We start from the raw sequence: 8,196 nt of genomic DNA, 5'->3' as shown, positions 1-8,196 counted from the left end.
CTTTATCGCCAGACTAAGTCCACTGAGCAGATGGTGGTTCCAAAAGCAACCCGGGAAGTAATACTTAATCTGGGACATTCCATCCCCTGGGCTGGCCACCTAGGAAAGCATAGAACCACTGTCCGCATACAGAGAAATTTTCTATGGCCTGGCCTACGTAGAGATGTAGCTGCCTACTGTCGGAGCTGCCCTCAATGCTAGCTGACCTCAAAGCGGGACTATGCCAAAGCGCCTCTCCAGCCATTACCAGTTATTGGCACTCCATTCGAACGACTAGGTATGGATGTGGTCGGTCCACTAGAAAAGAGCAAGTATGGTAACCGGTTTCTGCTAGTCATTACGGATTATGCCACAAAATATCCTGAAGTGTTCCCCCTCAAGTCAGTCAAAGCTAAGAGTGTTGCATTCTGTCTGGTGCAGTTCTTCTCCAGAGTAGGGTTCCCCCGTGAAATACTTACGGATCAGGGCACAAATTTCATGTCTAAGCTCCTGAAGGATGTATACCAGCTGTTGGGCATCAGAGGCTTAAGAACAACACCATATCATCCACAGACCGATGGTCTAACCGAGCGTTTCAATCAAACCTTAAAGCAGATGCTCCACAAGTTTGTCAGTGACTCTGGTTCTGATTGGGACCAGTGACTCCGATATCTAATGTTTGCTTACAGAGAAGTACCACAGGCCTCTACCAGCTATTCACCTTTTGAGTTGATGTATGGATATGAGGTAAGGGGGCCTCTTTCACTCCTGAAGGATGTCTGGCAGAGGGACCAGGAGGTAAACGAACCCTGTGATGTTGTCTCTTATGTGATTCAGATGCGGGAGAAGCTGACAAGGATGTCTGCTCTGGCCCAGGATAATATGGTGGTGGCCCAGCGACGGCAAAAGACCTGGTATGATCGGTCTGCCGGGGAGAGGAGCTTTGAACCAGGCCAGGAAGTGCTGGTCATGCTACCTACTGAAGAAAACAAGCTGCTGGCACATCATCAAATCAAAAAACTTGGTTCCACCATTTACCAAATCTCCACCCCAGGTCGTGACCGTTCTACCAAGAACCTACATGTCAACCTACTGAGAGAGTGGATCCCCCGACCAAAGCCACCAGACAGTCTACCAGTGCTGCTGATCCGGAGGGTGGAGGAGGATGATGCTGGAGAGCAGTACTTACCGGAGCCTACCTCTCCTGTCCTGGATCTACACCATCTGTCGCCAGAACGACAGGCTCAGGTTTGATTGATTGATTGAAAAGTTTATTAACAGATTGCAGAATGGGTACAGTACAGTACAGCTCAATACATACAATTGTTAAGGGGATGCAGACCAGAGAAAGACTTTCGTCTTGTTTACATCAGGGTCCCCCAATTTCAATTCATCATATGACACACACGACATACAGATAGACAGTACTGCTACATCTATACATTTATGACATACCAGATTTGCAAATACAGTACTGTTTGTGATACTAAAAAAATCCAGAAAAAGAGTGTATATACATTTGACATAGAAACTGTACATTGGAGGTGGGGGGGGAGTGGGGACACTGTACACTGTACATTGGAATACTGACATACATTTGACATTGGAGGTGGGGGCGGGGGGGGGGGGGGTTGGGTACGGGGAGGGCACTGTACATTGGAATACTGACAAGGCCATACTTGGTCTTTACTGTACAACTGGGTTAGGACATTTGTAGGGGCCAGTTTCAAATTGCAGTCTCCCGTAGGTGTTCTTTGAGAGTGTTTTTGAAAGTGGGTAGTGATTCACATTCCTTTAGGGCGTAGGGCGTTCCACATTGATGTGGCATAATTGCGAAACGTGTTTAGTCACTTGTTTGAGCCGAATCTGGGTTTTACATGATTTGTGGAGCTCCCTCTGGTGTTGTGATCGTGGTATTCACTGACCTTTGGGAAGTATTTTGACATGTACATGGGTACCTTGTTCGTGTAGTGTATCTTGTAGACCAGGCCCATTGCAAGTGGCTGTACTCTGTCGTATACTCTAAGACATCCTAGGTTGGCAAAGTGGGCAGGGGTGAGGTGGTTTCTAGGAGTCAGGTCAAGCAGTAGTCTGACTAGTTTGTTTTGAGATGTTTGTAATTTGGTTTTTAGTGCCTTTGAGGTGCTTTGGTACCATGAAGTGCAAGCATAGTCGTAGTACCCTTGAATGAGTGCTCCTGCCAGAGTCTTCAGGGTATTCTTGTTTACCAGAGAGGAGATCCGGTACAAGAATCGAGTTTGTTGGTTGACCTTTTTTATTACATTGGATGCCATTTTGTCACAGGAAAGATTAGTGTCTAGGATGGAACCCAGGTAGGTAATTTCATCTTTCCTTGTGACAATATTGTCACTCACTGTAACTGAGAAGCCGTCGGTCTTGCTGAGTTTGTTATTTGAACCGAAGAGAATGGACTCTGTTTTGCCCATGTGTAATGATAGTTTGTTGTCGGCGAGCCATATGCAGATTTTGCCTAGTTCCGAGCTGAGGGTTTTTTCAACCTGTAACTTGTTCTTGTCAGAGACCAGCAGGGCTGTCATCCGCAAACAGGAACAAGTTGCAGTCACAAGCTGACGGCATGTAATTTGCATAAATTAGGAACAGTAGCGGTCCTAGTATGCTTCCTTGTGGAACACCACAGTTCACTGTGAGGGGGGGGATAGGGTACTGTTTACCTCCACCATCTGTTCTCTCCCCTCCAGGTAGGATTGTATCCAGCTCACTGATAATCAAAACCAATTGCTTTTAGCTTGTCAATCAGAATGGTGTGATTGACAGTGTCGAAGGCCTTTTGTAGGTCTAGCATGACCATGCCGCAGTATTTGCCCGCGTCCACCTCTTGCTTGATGTGGTCGTTCAAATAGAGAAGGCATGTGTCAGTGGAGTGGGATGTTCTGAAGCCAGATTGGAATTTGTAGATTAGATTTTTTTCCGCGAGGTACTTTTCGACCTGTTCGTATACTCTTTTTTCCATGACTTTCAAGATGGATGTAAGGATACAAACAGGGCGGTAGTTGCCTGGGTCTAATTTGCTGCCCTTTTTGTGCAGGGGTGTTACTCTCACAATTTTGAAGGTGCGAGCTGTATGTGATCCAGAGGTGGTCCAGGAGAACCCTGGCCGTACACACGTAGTAGAACATTAGATTGTGCTGAAGGACAATGCTGCTGATAAACTCATGAGTTATCGCATTCATGAACGCTTGCTAGAGTCCCTCAAGAAGGAGATTGACCTCATGCTGTCCCTTGGCATCATCGAGCAGTCCCGAAGTGAGTGGTGCAATCCCATTGTTCTTGTTCCAAAAAAGGATGCATCGATCAGGTTCTGTATTGACTTTTGTTATTTAAATTCAGTGTCAAAGTTTGATTCCTACCCAACACCCCGTATCGATGACCTGATTGACCGTCTGGGTCAAGCCAAATATTTGACCACCATTGATCTATGTAAAGGATATTGGCAGGTTCCCCTTTCCCACAAGTCACGTGAGCTTACTGCTTTCCGGACACTGTGGGGCCTGTTCCACTTTACAGTGATGCCCTTTGGATTGCATGGTGCGCCGGCCACCTTCCAGCGGCTCATGGATGGGGTAATCAGTGGATTGTCAGTGTTTGCCTCAACCCCTCCAAATGTGCATTCGCCAGAGTCGAGACTGAGTACCTGGGATATGTCATCGCGAACGGAGTCTGCCGGCCTCAGGTCCACAAGGTCCAAGCCATTCAGCAGTGTCCCCTGCCACAAACCAGGAAGCAGTTGAGGTCGTTTTTGGGCATGTCAGGTTGGTAGCATAGATTTGTGCCCAACTACTCTGCCAGGGCTGCCCTCCTCACTGACATGCTCAGCCAGAACTGTCCCAACCCGTTGAGGTGGACAGAAGAGGCTGTTTTGGCCTTTAACACTTTGAGTGCCACTCACGGCTTATCTGGGGTTTACGATAGTTACGTTGAAAGCCACTCACGAGATTTCTCGGAATTTTTTATTTTAAATTTTTTTAGCGATCTGAAATCATAATAATAATGGATTGGATTTATATAGCGCTCTTCGTGACACCCCAGAGACCCCAGAGCGCTTACAGAGTCCATTATTCGTTCATACACAGTCATACCGGTGGTGGTAAGCTACAATTGCAGCCAGAGCTGCCCTGAGGCAGACTCACGGAAGCGTGGCGAATAATCAACGCCTACGGCCCCTCCAACCACCACCAACATTCATTCACATGCATACACATTCATACGAGGCAAGTAGGTTAAGTGTCTTGCCCAAGGACACAACGGCAGTGGGATGGACATGGGCTTGAGCGGGATTCGAACCACCAACCCTTCGATCATTGGACGACCCGCTCTACCCCTGAGCCACGCCGCCCCAATATCCTCATATTGCATCACGCAAGCTACCCTAGCCTACCCAAGGGCCGCCGGCGATCAGATGTGAAAAAAGCGCCCCCTATCGTCTCCCAGATGACATCAGGGATTTTGGAATGGACTCAATGAAAATGGATGGGGAAAAAATAATATTCCAGTCCACATTTTCCAGTCCACTGATGCACTGATGTTTTATGAGTCGGTGGTGAGTCGAAAGGGCCTACCTGGAAGAGGTAGAGAACCTGTCACAGTGGTGTCAGGAGAACTGCCTCTCCCTGAACGTCAGCAAAACAAAAGAGATGATTGTGGACTTCAGGAGGTCGGGGGTCAAGGACTACAGCCCCCTCAGCATCGACGGGGCACCAGTTGAGAGAGTGAACAGTTTCAAGTACCTCGGAGCCCACATATCCGAGGACTTGTCATGGACCACACACATTGACAGTGTTGTGAAGAAGGCACGACAACGCCTCTACTTCCTCAGGCGCCTAAGGAAGTTCCAAGTCAGCCAGAAGATCCTTAGGAACTTCTACTCATGTACAATAGAGAGCATCCTGACCGGCAACATCACCTCCTGGTTTGGGAATAGCACTGCACAAGACCGTAGCAGACTACAAAGAGTGACACGTTCAGCCGAACGCACAATTAGAGGGGGGCTTCCCACCCTCCAGAACATTTACAACAAGCGGTGCAAGGGGAAGGCTAAGAGAATTATTAAGGACTCGAGCCACCCGAACAACTGCCTCTTTGAACTGCTGCCGTCAGGCAAGCGATACCGGAGTCTTATGGCGAGCACAGAAAGACTCAGAAGGAGCTTCTATCCCCAGGCCATCAGGCTGCTAAACGAACAATAATCGCTAAACGAACAATAATCACTATGCAACAACCACCAAATGCACACAGCACACACACCCACACGCACACACACACTCACTCAAACAAACAACACACTGCAGCACCCACTCTCCACACTTAGATCACACAAACACACTTACACTTTATATTTATTGATAAAGGATTTGCACTACAACTCGTACACCTACTGTGAATTGTACCTAAACTGCACCTCGTCCATTTATGCCTTGCACTATATAGTATTGTATATTAGTACACTGCACAGTATTGTATATTGTATGGTAACTACGTCTACGAACATTGTACATATGTCTAAACTGAACACTGTGACCTCTTTTTTTTTTCTTCTAATTTTTACTATGTTTTTATTTCATACTTATCTTGTCATGCACAGTCTCTGGAGCGCAACAGTAAGAAGCATTTTGTACAAAAGTATTCTGTACTTCTGTATGACAACTATTAAAGAAACTTGAAACTTGAACTTGGTGGCGGGCGCCTTCTTGTACGCTGTGACCTGCTGGGGCAGCGGACTGAGAGCAGTGGACACAACCAGGCTGGATAAGCTGGTCAAGAAGGCCAGCAGCGTGGTTGGGGTTGAGCTGGACTCTCTAGCGAGGGTGGCGGAGAGGAGGAGCCTCGCTAAGATCCAGGCCATCAGGGAAAACCCCACCCATCCACTATACACAGACTTGGCTGACAGGAGGAGCATGTTCAGTGCTAGGCTCACACTACCCAAATGCAGCACTGAACGGCACAGGAAGTCCTTCATTCCAACAGCCATCAGACTATATAATGCATCACTGTGCGTCACTGCATCACTGAGCACAGAGCGGCAGCTCAATAGTGGCAGGAGGGCGCGACTAGCGGCCTCCAGGCTCCACAACAGGGGGCAGCGACGGCTGTCAGACATTGATCTAAGTCTTATTGGAACCCAAGGAGGTCAATACACTACCTAAAGCATACTGCACCTAGTTACACTGAATACTGGAATATATATTTCATATTTCATTTAGTTAGATTTAGATTTAAATTATAATTATAACCAAATTGTTTACCCCATGCTCAGTATGCTCAGTATATTCTTACTGTATTTATTTCTGTATATATCATTTCATTTCATTTTATCCTATTTTATTTTACTCTACTCTTATCCTAGGCAACTTGATTTGATTTGTGTTATTATTCTAATTTGTGACCTGTCCTGTCTAAATGTTTAAATGTTGAGCGATTTGCAGTGTCTAATTTCCCACGGGATAATAAAAGTATTTCTATTCTATCTATTCTATTCAGCCGGGGTTACCAGAGTTCATTCTGGATCCTCTGAGCGCCGCGGATAATGAGTTCTACTGTATACACGTTAGATCTATACACTTATCGATTTCTTCGAATGGTGATCAGGAATTGGAATATACCAGTTGGATACCATCTGATGTCAGTTAAGGAATCTATGTTATCAGTTTTAGGATAATCAGACTCGTTTTGATGAAGATATACGCTTTTTTCTGATATGTGCTCCAGCGTTTTCACTGTAAAATCCATGAGGAAATGAAAACGGCTATTATCAGCGCGCGCCTCGAATGTGCGTGCGTGCACGTATACTATTGATCATCTAGTGTTTATTTGAAAACGATTCATAAATAGGCCGACAAATATCAATGTTCTGGAATATTCCAGTAAAAGGCGATTATCACATAATGGGCTGTTTTTTACCTCAAAACGGGTGCTTTTCAAAATGCTCTCAAACGGAAATGAAGCCATAAAAAAACAATCTGCACTGACTGGAAAATGATTCTTTGATAAGCGACGGGCAGATTAGACACATAATTTAAAACATAATTTAAAACATAGATTAGGCGATATTAACGTTAACATTGGCGCCGATGATGGCATTCAAGCACTAAGTCGTGCGCCCCCTGGTGGCACTGCAAGTGTTAAAGACCTTCAGCAAGCTCTAAGGAGTGACCCTGTATTGTGTTGCGCAGATTTCACTAAGACTTTCTTTCTACAGACTGATGCCTCAGATCGGGGTATAGGGGCCGTCCTTCTGCAGGGCCCACCTGATGACCGACACCCTGTGGTTTTCATCAGCAGGAAGCTGTTTCCCAGAGAGACAAGGTACTCCACCATCGAGAAGGAGTGTCTGGCAGTCAAATGGGCCATTTCCTCTCTGAAGTACTATCTTCTGGGACGCAAGTTAATTCTGGAGATGGACCACAAGGCGCTGACATGGATGGAGAGGATGAGAGACGGCCGGATCACTCGCTGGTATCTCGACCTGCAGCCCTACAGATTCTGCGTCCTCCACATCCCGGGCAAGGACAATGTGACTGCTGACTACCTGTCCCACTGTGCCAGCGAGCTTCCAGAGGAGGGGGAGTATGTGACGGATACGTCTGTGCACCGCACCCGCACATGTTAACTTGTTCCCTCACCGTATTGTTTATTTAGTTAGTTAATGTTGGTACACGTTTACATTCATGATGCACATACACAATTTCTATTTCACAAAATGACACACGACACATAGACTTGCGTACTGATATCATATCCATTCTTTATTTTACATGGTTAAGTGCATGCATGTTGTTCATTGTTTGTTTCTCCAACTCTGCAGCCAGCTGTCCTTGCGCTGAGCAAACAGAGCAGCTGCGACTGGTCCACTCTAAATAGCCGGATGGGGGTGGTGGACCGAACCATGTCGCGGGAGATGTCGGGGGGGGATTTATTGTATTGTAATTTAGTTTCCTTATATGTATTTCCTTATTAATTAAGATTATTAGTTGTTCAGTTGGGTAGTTGTGTTGTGTGTTGTGTGTTTATTGTTTATTAGATTAATTAGAATTGTAAGATATTATTTAGTAAAATATTAATGATCAATTAGCCCACTTAGATTAATGTTCTGGCCAGGGCCTATATATAGTTTTGAGTTCTCAGTTGTCATGGTCTTCCGTTCTGTTCAGGTCTGTTTTCGTCCTGCTATATTATTTGGAC

This window comes from Notolepis coatsorum (assembly GCF_963971535.1).
Source record: "Notolepis coatsorum genome assembly, chromosome: 7".
Classification (NCBI taxonomy): Eukaryota; Metazoa; Chordata; class Actinopteri; order Aulopiformes; family Paralepididae; genus Notolepis; species Notolepis coatsorum.
The sequence above is the reverse complement of the archived record's forward strand: the minus strand, read 5'-3'. Positions refer to the sequence as shown.